Source organism: Agelaius tricolor, unplaced genomic scaffold (assembly GCF_023055355.1).
Source record: "Agelaius tricolor isolate 1412-34295 unplaced genomic scaffold, bAgeTri1.0.p SCAF_1, whole genome shotgun sequence".
Lineage (NCBI taxonomy): Eukaryota > Metazoa > Chordata > Aves > Passeriformes > Icteridae > Agelaius > Agelaius tricolor.
The window spans coordinates 43,013,123-43,029,315 of NW_027269261.1; positions in this window are offsets into that span (position 1 = coordinate 43,013,123).

The window sequence follows — 16,193 nt, forward strand, 5'->3', positions numbered from 1 at the left end:
TCAGGCTGGTGCCTGAAACATTCTCAGGTGAGGTGATACCTGCTTTTGCTTCTCAGTGATCCGGACTTCACCTGTCCTCTTCCCTCCTGCCTTAAAAGGCAAAGCTACCCTCAGCCTGCTGGTAGTTTGGGCTGAAAGACACCTCTCCTGGTAACATCAGATACCCCCAGTCCTCTCTTTTCATCTCCCCTTCAAGTTCAAGGTTTGTTTTGGTAGCTGGGGTTTTCTGTTTAAAAACAGTCCTCACGGAAGCAGCCTGCTTGACAGCCCTGCTGGCTAAAATCTGCTGTTTACCCACAGAATGGAATCCTGTGTGCCACAGAAGCTTTCTTATTCTCATCACCTACATGCCGCAGGTCTGCTCTGCTGAAGCACCTCTGGGGTGAACGCACGCTTCTGTCTCCAAGCTAAATTCAATCCCTGATCTCTTCGCAGAAACGAACAACAAGGGAGAGAGTTGGCATGACTGATGGGAACCAAATGAATAATTCATGGCAGATCATTTATTTTGATGAATTTTATCCTCTTTTTCTGTTTGCAAATTGTCTGCAAGTAGCTTATGAACATCTCAAATGTATATGGGATTTGAAATTAACTGCTGGATACTTTCTGCAAATAACTCCAAGCTTGTAGATTGCTCATGAACCATTCAACAGAACCACCTGAAATTTCAAATTCTAGCCACATCGATTAGCTTTGATTGCTTTCGTGAGCCAGAAGCTCATCTACAGCTCTGGTGTAAATGCAAAGGAATTCTGTGGACTGCACTGAGGTATGACTCCAGGTTGACATTGGTGTTCCTAGCCCCAGGGCCTGGCCCCAAAACATTTCTGTTCTCTGAGCAGGAAGGCAACATTTGAAATCAAGTGTCCTCAGTGACTGGCAGAGGAGAAAGTAAAACAAAATAGTTTTATGTTTGCATTTATTTTACATGAAACATAAAATGCTTTGTTCTAGTAACAATCCCTGCCAAGTAAATATCCACATCTTTAACATGCCTGGCTATCAGTCATGAAACCTGTCATTTCTTACCTGTTTACCTGATGCATTTCCTGTCAGTTACTATGACATTTCCACTTCTAGAAATCCATCCAATTAGTTTGCTAAAGCAAATGCAGGACTCGATTCACCATCAAAATGTCACAGCTCCATGACAGTGGTGCTGCACTGAAGTCAGGGGTGTAAAACTGGTAGGTTACAACAGAAGATTCCTCTGGGGGAAATAACTTCTATTTTAATATTTATCAATAGTCTTGTAACAAAGCAGAACAAGAGAGCTTTGGTTGATGGGCTGCTATTTTGAGAATACTCAAACCTCTCATTCAGCTGGATAAATCTTGATCTATGCCCATTTAGTGAATGCTTATGGGATATTCATCTGAGCCTGGTGGTAGCTGTGCCAAATTCCTGCTGGCTTTCTAGGGAGCACCCTGTCTATTTTACACAATGCCATAAATGCCCGAGCAGCTGATAGAGCCTGTCAGCCCCCATCACGCCATTTGTGTGGAGTACATCTGAGCAAACTCCCCAGCACTGAAAGGCCAAGTCACCAGCTCCCAGACTCACTCATGGTTGTCAGCCAAGAGAACAGAAATGAGTTTGTCTTAACTTACAGCCGAAAATCAGACTGCAAATCCTCTCTGATCAGGTTCTCTCGCTTCAGCAAGACCCCGGCTGCTCGAAAGTCAGGACACGCTATCGCACACATCAAGACACAGCCCATCCGACCTCTGAGCGACAGCTGGATATTGGTTTTCTCCAAATTACTTTGGCTGCAAGCAATGTGCAGCACAGTGAGGGGAACAGGGAACTCTTCATCAATGGGAATTAGCAGCTGATGCTGCTCTCTTTACCTTTCTACATCTCTGCACCCCTGAAATCCCTGATGTCAAACCTGCTGTCAACTCCCAAGTACTTTTTCCTTTTGCCACAGCTGTGCTTTGCCAGGCCTGCTGCATCATACTTGTTTTCTCATTCTGGTCCTATTGCATCAGAAACCCTGGGATGGAGGAGGAGGCAGGATGACAAACACAAGTACCCTTTGCTGCAACACCAACAGAGGCGGAGGAAGGTGCCGTGCCAGGGTGGGGGGTGGCATTTCCTCAGGGCAGAGTATAACTTGTGTGGCACTCCCAGCCCACCCCACATTTGTGTCAGCCTTTTGCTGAAATACTTGTAAGCTTGTCATTGCTGAAGTCTTTTTGGCAGTCAAGTCTTAAATATAGTCTCTAATCACAACTGCACATGCTGTACAATCAGCCTAAAAACTGATTAACTTTTGTATAAGCTTATGTTCAAGGGGCAATTCAAGATTTGGAAGCTGGCACCAGCTCAGGGTCTGAGACTGTGTCTCCTTGTCATGCATACCATAACAACAGAGTATGGCAGACTTAAAAGAGAACCAAATAATATATAATGAGAAATTAAGAGGGAGAACCATGAAACAGCCTTCATAAATTAGGTGGACCTTTGGCTATACTACATATACATAATATATAATCTGATGGAACAAACTGCTGTGAAAATGCTTATTTCAGCTAGGAGCCTTCACATGTTTTACTATTCAGTAGAGTTCTTTTCACGAACAGGAAGGTTTTTATTTAATTTTGAGAAAAAGGCAGGAGGGAGAAAAAAAAGCTCTCTGGTTCATATCATTTCTGTAGAAGGAAAAGGATGGTGTGGGAGGAGGCATTTGTACTTATCCAAGCCCATCACCAAGGCACCCTGTGAGTTCAATTCAGACACACCAGGGGAGATGTCAGTAACACAGCTAGTTAAGACAGCAGTCATACCTCATGACATAAGCTGATCTACAGCAAGGTCTACAGCTGAGGCCCAGAAAAATATTTCCCCTCTGGAACTGGACTCCAGAGAAATCTTCACCTTTGCTGGCAAGATCTAGCAATCACCATGCTGGGAGGCACAGAGTTTGACTTGATGGTCCTTTGATCTCTCCTGGTTCTCAGAAACACTACGTGTTTCTGAGCAACTGGACATGATTTTCCATGCAATCCTCCCCACAAAAACACCCCCTTTATTGGTCCAGAGTTCCCACTGGTCATATTTCATATCCCAAGTCCCCAGTGCTTCTCAGTGCCCCTTGGTGCACTGAGAGTGAACTGTAAAGCAGCTAGTGTTTGAACAGCTGCCAGGAAGAGCTCCTACTCGAAGGGCTTGCTTTCCCAGGCAGTGGGTGCTTCATCTTTAAAATCAATCTGATGCATTGGCACAAGCCCAGAGAGTGTTAGTCCATCTGCTGCCTAACTCTCCCGGTTTGTTTGCAGAGGCTTGCTGTCAGCTGTTCAGATCCCTCTTTTTCCCCTCCAAGGAATTTCCTTTTTTTTTCCCCCCAAGCCTCCACCAGGATCCCATTAATCCCCACTTTACTTTCACTCTTTTAATCAGCTTCCTGAAAGCCAAGGAAAGAAGCTTAGGAGCACACAGAGCCATTAACACCACATCTTATTCAGCTGGCATGGTGAGCACTGCACAATGGGGTAGGTGAGGCAGGAGAAGCTCAGGTTTCTAAGTCAGAGCTCTGCATGGTCAATCCCCAAGCCAAACACCATTTCCCTGTGGAGCTAGGGAACAGGATCCTACATCCCACACTTTCCTCCCACCTACTGCAGAAAACAGTAGACTTCAAATCACTCCTGGTAAGAAACCAGAAGCCTCTCACCTGCTGCCTGGTGGTGGTCTCAGACAAACTCCCACTTGGGTACTTATATCAGACAGTCAGCAACTGCAATGAGTAAGGACTTCTGGGGCTGTGGGGAAGAGAACACTGCTGATGGATACAGCAATGTGTTCTGTGGCTGCTAGTCACCAATCTGAGGTGATATGCTTTTCACAATCCAGGGGTGCCTGGAGTCCCTGGGGAGGGACTTTCCAAGCTGCATGACAAGTTAACTGCCTGCCAAAGCACAGTCAAGCCTGCTCCAACAAAGTTTAGGGCAGCCTCCACCACTTAACACCTGGCTGAACTCAGGTGTCTGCTAAAGGAACAAGTCTCTGCACCACACTTGACATTCTGTCTCCACCCCCACCATCCTTCACCACCTTCTGAAGTCTTCATCTAGGGAGGAGACTATCTCCCAGGCAGGTTAGATTTAGGACTCTTCAATCCCTCAAGTGGAGCCCAAATAGCTGCAGGAGCAGGATGCAGCTTGTGCATGCCCTGGCTTACTCCTGAAATACCCCTGGCCAAAGTTCTCTGGGAAGAGCTGTACCCAACCCCTTCTCCCTGCTGTCATCTTATTGCAGGGGTTCCATACTGTTGTCTCCTATTGCAAAAGTGTCATACCTTCTTGGTGTTTGCTCAAAGGCAGCTGCTCCTGCAAGCACTAACTCTTTCTTCTTCACAAAGCAGCCAACTGACTCCAGTTCCTTCTCAAGCAGCCACCCCACTCTTTTATAGCCCTCTTCTTCTCATTGGTTACAGCTGTGGCCTGTTAAAGTCAGGCCTGTTCCTAATCTTTGATAATTGGCCCAGCTGCAACTCCTTAGGGGTGAGATTACTTTCCACACCATCTTTATTTTCTTATATTCTATCCCCCAACATCTCCCGTTGTCAGTGCAGAGCAGAAGTGAACACCAGCATGGACAGGCCCTGGCCTCAACAGCCCAGGGCAGCCGCTGGAGGATGGCGTTGTTTTCCCTTTAGGACACCCCAAGGCTGCCAAACACCTCCCCTGGCCAGGAGGAGGGATGGGGCAAGCTTTACCAGCACCCAGTTTCTCTCTCCCCACCCCTCCCTTCAGTGGCCATGCTGTGTGACACAGAGCTGCAGTCCAGGCTGCAGAGCTCCTGCTGCCCCAGCCTGAACAAAGGCGGCCATTCAGGCCTTAATGCTACACATGAACATCGACCATTGTTGCCAGCACTGCAGCCCAGAGAAATTAAATGCAAATTCTCTTTGTTCCCGAGCACAGATTGCCATTTCTTCAGCCCTAGGAGCCAAACAAACACCTTCTGTACTCCCCATTTTTTCCCTGCACATCACCTGCTTGTCAGCTAATATGGGATTTAGCCTTGGGCACAGCCTGTCCACATGCAATAGCATACAGATAATCTTCCAGGGCTGTAGCTGCACTGGGATGTGTCTCAAAATAAAAACATCAAAGATCAGTCAGGAGGTCAACAAAAAATACATCTAAAAGGCAGTAGATTTCCTGTTTGTAAGGGCAAGCATCACTGCTTCAAAGACTGTCCATCCACAACTCCTCCACAGCAGGGGCAACAGTGGTACCATGCCTCCAAACCTCGATGCAAGAAATACTACTTCTCCTGCCATTGTTCCTTTTGTCCAGAAGTAAGAGGATAAAATTGAACCGATGGACTCAGGCTTGAGATTAAACAAAATTTCCCATGACAATAATCTTTAAAGGTAGGAAATAACTTCCTGAGGATACTGAGAAAGCCCTGGTTTTGGAATACTTAATCCTGTGACAGAAAACAAACAGCATGCAAAAACTCCCAACTTTTGACAGAGCAGGTGACACACCATGTAATTTAAAGAGCTTGGTCTGCCAAGACACTTCTGATATAACCGAGACATCCATTTGTGAGACCCCTAGATACACAAATGCCTGGATTCCCATTCAACTGGACTTCTGTCAAATATTCTGAACCTCTGCCTACTGCAGCTCTGTCTCCTTGTGACTGGATGTCAATTACCACCGAGACTGTTCAGTGGCACAGTAACAATGATGTGCCCTCCACTCACAGTTCTGATATTTGATTAGCTGCTGCAGCTCAGGAAGACACTGCTTATCACAAAAGTGAGATATAAATGTATTTGCTTAAATCTTTTTCATTGTGCCTTATGAAAACATGCTTCACCTCAGGTTTGGTCACAGTGCACTCGCCTGCCTGAGCCTCCAGCTCATAGCAGGTTGTGCTTTTAGATCCACAAATCCCAAATTCAAGCCTAGATGATGGTGATGCCTAAGGCCATGATGTACTAACAGAGGGCACAGAGCTGACAGCAAGACTAAGGTTTGGATTTTATATCAGGCTTATCTCCATGGTATCTGATCAGCTCTATCCACTCCCTGCTATCACTTACCTCTGTAAAGCAACAACATTCAGCTTTACAGTTTGCCAGCAATGAGGGAGACAAATCTCTCGTTTAGAATAGATGGATCTCCAAATGGCTGATGCATAAAACAAGAAGCTTAATTTAAAACAGCCAAATATGGGCTTTTCCCCCACACTTAGAAATCTTCATCACCTGCACACTACCTCTCTAGCTTCTTCAAAGACACATAGATATTCACTCTCACAATGCAATGAGGAAAAACTCCATTTCCATGAGTCAGTTCCTGGTGGAGAGCACAGAGAGCTGGATAGCCCTCTGCCAAGAGGAAATAATTAAAGCCAGAAATCAGCCAAAACCATATGGTTACAAAATGTTGGGGTTCCCCACCCTCCCAGGGCAGGGCAGAGTTCTTGCAGATGTTGAGAAGCTTTCCTTGGCTCACAAAATGCAGAGGTGTGCATCTGATCAACTCTTAGCTGTGAAAGTACCCAACACAAGAGCGGAGGAGCTAAAGGATGAATGCAGTAGCATCTGGCTTGATGGAGATGGCCCATCATCAGACTGGCAAATGGCAGGGCTTATAATTTTCATACCACTGCAGAAGACCCCCAGAAGTTGTTGTCAGCAGAATTGGGAAAGGAGAAGGCATTTTGGAAGGTGCACATTGAAAATGAGTTTAAAAAATTGAAATGTTCAGAGCAGGTGAAGCTGCTCAGAAGTTTGCTATAGAGACTGGCTTCACCTCAAGTTGTCTTACACACCACATTCATTTCTCAGACCAATTTAAGCTCTCAGAAGACTGAGAGTTATGGACATAGTTACCACATCTGGCTAGGGGAGTATTTTACCCTCAGTACTGAGCTGCAGCTTCTCTTTTATTTAACAATCACAACAACAGCCCGCATTTCTGGAACCTAAGGAATGCTGTAGTGCAGGCAAAAATTATTTCTGTAAGCACTGTGCAAACAGAGGAAGTGCACCAAGGGGTGAAACACTGCAGATGCTGGGACGTGGCACTTGGGCAGGAGGACAAGCTGCCTGACAGGGTGACCCTGCCCAGGACTGAAGATTAGCACCTGGGCAGGATGAAGGCTCAGGAGTGGAGCTCTCCACAGGAGCTGAGCACAGAGCCACCTCAACCTTTGCTCAGTCAGAGAGCAGTGGTTTAATAAAGGCTACAGCACCAGGAGCGCACACCACGTCCCAGCTTGTGCAGCCACAACTGGGTAGGGCTCCCCTCAAGTGCTCAACACCTTGAGAGGGAAAAGTGCCTCTTTGGGAAGTGGGAATCCAAAGCAAGGAGAATGCAACCACCCATACTGTAACATATGCCACACAGTCTTCAAGAGCTGCTCTTCAAAGCTCTGGAAGGCCACCACACCAGCTATCATCTGTCAGCTGCAAGAAATTAGTCTCACTGTGGCCTTGCTCACCTGCAGCCTACATTGGCTCCAAAAGAAAGGGAAGACAGAGCTACTAGGTCAGGGCTTTTTTCTTTTAGCTTTTTAGCCTAAACTTTTCCCATTCCATACTGAAATTCTCATCCCAGCTGTCTTTGAAAAAATAAAATAAACACATTCTTGAAGTACTATGAATAGAAACAGCAGGGCAGACCTTGATCTGAACAGAGTTGCACTGGTGATTTCTTCCAGGGAGCCTTTGACTTTAATATTTCCTACTAGCTTGAAACAAAATCCTGAAACAGACCTGCATCTGAACTTGTGAATGTTTCCTTTTAAAGTTGTCCCAAAAGGATGGACTCCCAAGCTGTCTGGCTCCTAAACAACGGGGGTATTATCACTGAACCTTGAAGTAATGAAGCCTCAGTGGTTTATCTCATTCTCTGAACAAGGCTTAAAGCTCAGTTCTAGCTACAGAGGGAAACTGCATTATAAGCCCTTCACCATAAACTTTATGTTGTTTTGGTCCAGTTTCACTCCCTATTTCTCTTTTGCTATAGAACAACTCCCATGTTGCTCTGAGAAAGAGAATCCATTCCTGTGTGGAGTCCAAGGCAAGGCTTTAAAGCCAAGGCATGTCTGTTTTGCCACCAAAGGTGTAAATAACTGCAGTACATCTGGCTATCCTTTGGCCAGCTTTAAACAAAGTGCTTGTGAAGGCAACCCCTGAGGTGCCAGGGTAATGAGAGCTAAAGGGAAGACAGCACCCCCATAACCTCCAAGGCAATTAGTGGCCAGGATTGAAGCCTCACTTTTGGCCTTTGGCATCTGTGGGGAAACAGCCAAGGGCTAGTTTGCCTGCTGATGCTGTGAGTGCCTCCATCTGCAGCACACACATAGTGTGGGGCAGAGTGGGAGGTGTGACAGGGCTGAGCTCCACCCGGAGCATGCAGGACCAGCAGTGCCCTGGCATTCCAGAGGCAACTCCTGTTGGCTCCATTGACCTCGCTGCACCTCCTTCAGGTGCTACCTTGAGTTTCACCAGCTGTGTTTGTCCTGCCTGTGTGCCAAAGACTACTGTCCCACAGCAGGGACAGAGAGAGCAGAAGTGTGTTACCTTCTCTGCAACTCAGCATTTTATTTTTAACCATCCTCTCCAGGGCTTTGGGGTAATAGATACAGCTTGGAGCTGCAGGGTCTGAGACAAGGCCACAGCTTTGCTCCACTGATGCTGCCACGGAGAAAGTAACCTCCAAGTGGGTGCAGAGAGATTGGTACAGCCCTGCACTGCTGTGGTTAAACCAGCTGAAGCTTCTCCATCCCAGGGAAGGGGTGTAGGAATTACTGTAGGAAGTGATTGCAGTGGTGGAGGGGGGCACCATTCCTGTCACAACAAATAAACTCTGGTCACTTCTCAGTGCACATGTTCATCTCACCCAGTCCCTTTGCAGCCTGCCTGCAGTCCATGGCAAATTCTAGACAGCCAAAGGCAGCAAGGGGAAGAAATGAGCTCCTCTGACAGCCAGGCAGGTGGTTAGGAAGGTTCCTTCCATTCCCATCACCCTGTCCTGTCACAAACACTTCTATTTTTAGTCAAGGTTTTATTCCTTCAAGATTTCAGACTAGGTTAGCTCTTCCAGTAAAAGAGGATGCTGACAAACATCTCCCTGGTCTGAGAGAGTCTGAGCAAAGCTGTGGGCGTGTCAAATCCACATTAGCTGAAAGAATTCTTACAAAAAAACTCCAACCTGCTCCACTTGGCCAGCTACTTTTCATCAAAATGGCACAGGCAGACTCCTTGATCCTTAAATTGGGAATTAAGAGATAGAAGAATAGGGCTGATTCTCCATGTTTATTAAAATCTACATTTGAGACTCAGAGCATTTATCCTGCATGCCATGAGCAGTAACATTTTGCTCCCTTACTGCTGTATGGAGGTCAACTTACTCACAATCTGCATTGCTGGAGAGCAGCTCCTGGCTATGCTGGTTTTGGGTTTTTTTTTACAACCTTCTCTACTCCATTAAAGAGCCCTTCCAATAACTGGTCTGCTGCTCTGCAAAAGTATTTGCATACCAGAGTTGAAAAGCCACCTCTTAGTCTCATTTCTGAAAGCTATGGTTCATATACAGTGGCTGGATTCAAAATTAAAAAGAAAATTCAAAACAACACAATCAACCTAACAAGCTTAACCAATAAAATATTAATAGATTTTATTATAATTAACATTATTGGTATTAACCTTGGTGTTATTTTTCTTGGTGTTGATCCTGGTTTAATAGCACCGCTGAGAATCTCTAATTAAAGCACGGATAGAACACAACTCCTGCCCTGAAGAGCTTAATGTCAAAAATTTGGCTTCATGGAAGATATGTTGCAACCACCCACAGGTTATTGGGTTCACTACAGCAGTAACTATATCAAGCTCAATCGACTGTGATGTGATACACAAGAGGTCTGGCAAGATGATCTAGTAGTCCCTCCTGGTCTTAAGCTTGTGAATCTAAATAAACAAGACAGGAAGAAGACAGAGGTGAAATCACTTGGCAAATGGCAGAGCACTGCAAAAAAATCACTAAATCTACAGTGCAGCATCCCAGCCACTAAGTCACTGAGTCTCTGAACTTTTGCAGGAGCATGTACTTTTTCAGAGAAAACCTTTTACATCCTTCCACCAACATTTACTGTAAGAGTATGAGCAAAACTGCATGTGTATGATAGCAACCACACATCATGCATTTGTGTGTGCTTTAAGGGCATGAGCAACAATGCTTGAAGGATAAAGATGGAGAAGGATTTCATTTACTTTAGATGACAGCTTTCAACACTTCAAACTCCCTGACACAGTCTTTTATGACCTTCCTCCACCCCTGCAGCTCACCTGCTGTGAAACACTGCTAGATTATACCAGTTCTCATAAAAACACCTAAGATACAAGCATGTGTAAAGGCAAACATTCACATAGGCTTTCTTCACCTTGCAATTGCAAGCTGTTTTCATGTTCTCCTTTTCTGCAGATCTCAGTCATCCATTACCTCCTTTTTTTTTGACATTTGCGGGTGCTAGCATAAATGTTACATAGATGTGCAATTCCATGTAGGTTAGGGAAGACAGAAAGCCTGCACAGCTGTCAGCTGGGAATTGCAGGGGAGGTGGAGTTAAACCTAGAATCAAATTGTTCCTCTCCTTTCACTGCACAGCTTAATTTGCCTTGGTCTCCTGTTCTCATCTCCCTGTTCTTTTTATGTCTTTGCTCTTAAAGTTATTAGGAAAATTATTCATTCAATTGCTGGTAGAAGCTGCCCAAAGATAAATACATTCAGCTTAATAAACCCAGTTAGCAGGATGGAAGGGGAGAATGCCTAATTAATGTATTAATGATTATAATGCCCTTTGAAGATGAAAAGTGCTGGGAGCTCTAAGGGCAAATTTCTGCCCTCTGAAGTCCCTAGGAATCATGTGCAGAAGCTCTCTCTAAACATTACCACTGCTAGAGTGTGGCAGTGAAAAGGATGCACGTACCACAACTTCTCTTCAACATCCCAGACCTGGATGCAGAGGTGAGCCCATTTTCGAGATACTGCCTGCATTCAGACAACACAAACAAAAACAGGGTCAGAGGAGTGCTGCTATTGCAGGGAAAGGGCATGTGGGTCAAAGGAGGTTTCCAGCTGGTGAAGTTTCCATGGCTCAGAAACAAAACTATTTCTACTCCATAGGTTTATCCTCATCCAGACAATACAGCACAGGCTGAGATCTGAAGAACAGATTTGCCTCTTGCTGCAGTAAGAAATCTTCCTTTACAGCAAGGGAAAATAAGTTGCTTAGAAAGCCCCTTAGATGTCACTGCACAAAAAAAATACAAGCTGCTAATAACAGGTTTCTTAGTCACACTTCCTTTGCATGAAGTACCAGGAGGCACATACTCTAGACTCTCAGTATTATGGGCTTAGGTTATGAAAACTTTCATGAGCATATTTTAAATTTCAGTCCGGAGGAATCAGGTACTAGCAGCTGACATTTGCATAGCTGTCTCCTGAAAACAGTGAATAATCTCAACAAAGCCTAGAAAAGAGAGTAAAATGCACACTAAAACAACAGTAAGATTCACTTACATTTTGTAAGAGACAAAAGGGGCAGAAATTATGCAGTCAGTCAACATATTTTCCGGTCATCACTAGGGATACTGTGGATCAGCTAAATAATGCTGTATCACTCATCTCTGTAGCAGTGTGAAAAAGCATCTCAGCTCCTTAGATACCCACAGAGCATTAAAAATTCTGCAAACTTGACAAATCTCTTATGGGGAAGACTCCTGTCTGTGTCAAAGGCCAAAGAAGGCAGGCTTCAGCAAGCAAAGCACACAGGTGACCTGCAGCAGGTGCCACACCAAAGCCACCACAAAGCTCTGAGCTTTACTCCCAGCCATGGGTGCCCAAAATCAGGTGCACTCCTGAGCCTCAGAGCAGGAACAAGCAGCAGCCACTTGTATTTGGGCAGACCAGCTGTGCTCAAGTGGCTCAAGTTTTTTGCCAGGCTAAAATCAGCATCTGTTTGTTCTAGTGTCTCTCCTCAAGTGATAAACACGGACGGCTAGTTTCCCTTCAGGGGATTATGGGCTGACAATTACTGGATGAAGAGTGGTAAATCAGCCTTCCCTCCATGAGTTAATACACTGTCTGATAAAGCTGAGGCTTTGTTTGCAAAGACCACATAATTTACCAATGGCACTATTGATCAAATTGTCTTTTATGGATTTATCTCTTATGCCCCAACATGATTTTTTTTTTTTTTAGGAAACATGGTCCTTTACTCTTCCTTTCTTTTCCTGGAATATTAACAATCCCCCAAACCAGAAGAATACTCTTCCCTGGGGTTACTGGAGGGAACTCCCACATGCTGCTCTAAAACTGGCATAAAAAACTAAACACAAATCAATCACTTCTTCCTACAATGTTGTTTCGTCTCCCACCCACTGTCTCTCATACCTGGCAGTGTGTTGGGACAGCGAGTGCCCGCTCACAGTTCACACTACTGCACACGTGGTGGCCTGTTGCCCAGAAAGGTTTCTAGGTGCTTGGAGCAGACCAAATGAAGCAATGGATGTTTAAGATGTACTGAAAATCAGGAATAGCCTGGTTTTCAAAGCTGCTCTGCTTTCAGCTACCAGAAATCTCTTTCTGCCTTGTAAGCTGCTGATTCCTCATCAAGCCATCTCAGCAGAGTCTTGATAATAGACTGGATGCATCCTAGACCTCCATTCTTGATCTTTCCCTTCTTTCCCTTCCTACAGCAGAAGCAGCCCATGGTTGTCATGCTTAGGACAGCAATGTGTCAGCTTTGTGCACATTCCTGAGCAGCCCCAGCACACCTCTGTGAAAGCCTGGAGAACCAATCCCTCAAGGAGAGGCTGTAAAAATAAAAGCAGGGACCCCTGAACCTAACAGAAAACTTGAACGGATGAATTAACAGGGGATCTGTCCCCAGTTTTCCTCTCCTTTTATTCTTTATTTCCTTTCCAATTCCTCTCTGCCAGCTATCAGCCAAAACACCTTTCTGGTTGTGGGGAAGAATCTGAAAAAGCATTAGGGTGACCTCCCAGCTGGAAAGAGGGCCCAGGCCCTGCAGAGCCTCTACAAGAAAACATCTAATTCAGAGCAGATCATCTATGGAACTTCTTTCAAGAAGCAATTCTGAATCCAACTTCTACAAAATGTAATTGAAATAATGACAGCTGCTTTGGGGCAGAAATTGGTCTCCACCAATCTTAAAAGAGAAGCCTCAAATGCACATGTCAAAATGAAGCTCTCCTGAAATAAACCAGTCTACACCTAGAAAGGATCAAGCAGTCACCACTTGAAAGCCATGGCAGGCCTGTACCTCTTGCCACTCTACTCTTGCATTAGAAGATTCCTACAAAAGACAAAACTGCTTTGGTCATTTTTGTTTGCTACCATCTTCAGATATAGGTACAAAAATGTGAGTATCCTTCTTTGGAAGTAAAGGGATGGCAATACAGCTCAGTCACTTGGAGGGCATTTATTTATTCTTCCCAGATTCTCTTGAAGAACTGCCAACAGGTTTGCTGGAGGGCTCTCCTAGACTGAAACTTCTGAAAAGGTCCCAGGGACACACTTTATTTCCCAAATTTTCCAGATTTTAAAGTCAATTAAAAAAAAAAAAAAAACCTTTCATATTTTTAAAAAAAGATACATGAATACAAATCAGTACTGCTCCATAGCAAGTCAGGTTTCACTTCCCCTTGTCTATAACATAAATATTACTGGGTAGGTACAGTAAGAGGAGCCTTCCTTTCTGGAAATTTTGACTGCTTGCAGAATACATCACTGATCATTCAGCAGCAAATGTTAGTACTGCCTACAATGGCACTTTTGCATGTTTCTCATTGAAAAAAAAATCAAGCATTCATTTAGCTGAAAAAAAGAATTGTTCCAAGTTGAGGAATCCACCATTTCCCCAGGGAGATTATTCCAATGGCCAATTGTTCTCTCTGAAAAATTTTCCTCTTGCTTCCAATTGGAATGTCCCCAGTTTTACCATTACCCTTTGTGCTCTCCATGTGATTCCTTGCAAAAAGGGAGTCTTCATCTTCTTTGTAGCCACCCTTTAAATACAGGAACACAGTGATAAGGTCTCCCTCTAAACCTTATTTTCTCAAGGCTAAACAAACCTAGTTGTCTCAGCCTTTCCTTGCAGGGAAAGCTTCCCTGTCCTTTGATCATCATTGTAGCCCTTCCTTGGACCTTCTCCAGCCTGTCCACATCTCTTTTGCATAGTGGGGAATAAAACTGATCACATTATTCCTGGTATGGCCTGACAAGCACTGAATAGAGTGGAATAATGACTTCTTTCCTCTGCTGGTGATGCCCTTGTTGATGGGATTGATGACTTCTTCCCTCTGCTGCTCCCCACATGGGCAGATCCCAGCCTGTGCTGGACTCTTGGACTATGTTTTCCTAAGTGCAAGACCCTATGTTTGTCTTTGTTGAACTTCACAAGGTTTTGTTAGCCCAGCCTTACAGCCAATCCAGGTCTTCTGCAGCTTGGCTCTCCTGTCCCAAGTGTTCACTTCCCCACTCAGTTCAGTATCATCAGCAAACTGTGTCACTGGAGACTTTTAATGGTTCAGTAATAATGGTGTAGAAATCTCTCAAAGTGCTCCTTTATTCATATTATTATGTTTTAACCCACAAAGGTGGCTTTGGAAGGAGCCTTCTGTTATCCAGAAGCTCCAGAACTGCATTAAGTAAATAAATAGGAAGCTACTGATTCATTTCAAGCTTAAAGGAAAATACTCTGTACATTGTCTCTTCCCAAAAGGTATGATCAGGAAAAACAATTTCTGAATAAGTAACACAATTTCTAACATCTTAAACTATCATCTTTTTTGACATTTCTATCCACAATTTCAAGGTAAATCAAGTATTAAGCCCCACCGCCAGGCAGGTAGAAAAATCAGCTGATTTTCACAGCAGCTACACAAAAATAAGGGGTAAATAAACCCAGCATGATTTTTGTTGGTCTTGACTGTTCTTGCCTTTCCTGTTTCTTGCTATTTGAGCCAGTTTTGGCACAGCAGACTTGGGCACTGCCCATGCACCAGGAAAAACACCGCACACAGAGTCACAGGCTGAGCCAGTGGCACAGCCAGCAGGACCCTGAGATCCCAGCCTCCGAGTTCTGCCTACGGGAGGAATTTCTGTCCATGCTGCAGCAAGGAAAGAAGAGATGTGCTGCATCAACAATTGCAAACCTGGCCAGGAAAACGTGTTGCAGAAGCCTGTAAGGCCTGGAGATTCACGTGCACAAAGCAACACTCCAGTGAAACAGAGGCTGTGGCTCCTGGCCTTTACCCAGACGGTGTTTCTTCCACACCCTTTACCTTCCCGATCCTCAGGGCTCGTAAACTAACCCAGCCTGGGAGGAAGGGCTCCAGAACGGATTTCAGACGGTGCTTTGTATCCTTGCAGGATGGCCCCATCGTGTGACAACAGAGGAAACTGCACCCACGTGGGAATGCACTCGGGAGCACAAAGCCTGCTTTCTCAGCAGGTGGTCCTCTGCCAGTGATTTAATTTATTCCAGCTAAAAAAAAAAATCCGGAGCAGTTCTTGGACAAAGACCTGGGATTAGCAAGTGAAAGACAGCCTTCCTTTTAACCCCTTTGCCACTTCTACACAGAAACGCTGCTTTGTGCTTCAGAACTCCACTGTTTTGCATGGAGAAGGAGGGGGGCTGTGGGAGAAGTGGCAGTTGCACGGAGTGTTTGAAATAAAGGTTTAATTGTGGCAGGATTTCAGATTTTCATTCATTCAAGCACTGTGCCCTTTTGATAGTGGGGGTTTGTTAATTAAATCACCCCTGTCCATCTAAGTCAGTTAGATATTTTTATTTCCAAGCCAAGAGGTTAAAATTGGTAACAATTTAAAAGTTAGTATTAATGAAATAAAACTGATCTCAACTAGTTTACCTCCTCTGGCTAGCGTTATTTACTGTGGTCTGCACTGAGAAGCTTTTGAGCTCCGTGTGTGGTTTGCACCATATGGCTGCATCAGGGGAGCCCTGACACTCACACGCCAGAGATGCTACCTCACTTCCTTCCTCCCTCACTTCCTTCCTCCCCCGCTCCAAACCCAGCTCTCTTTTTTTCTGCTGTTCTTTCCACATCCTCTCCCAGTGCTCAAAACCTTCCTTCGTTTTCCAGTGTATTCCAGTTCTCCACCCTCGAGACC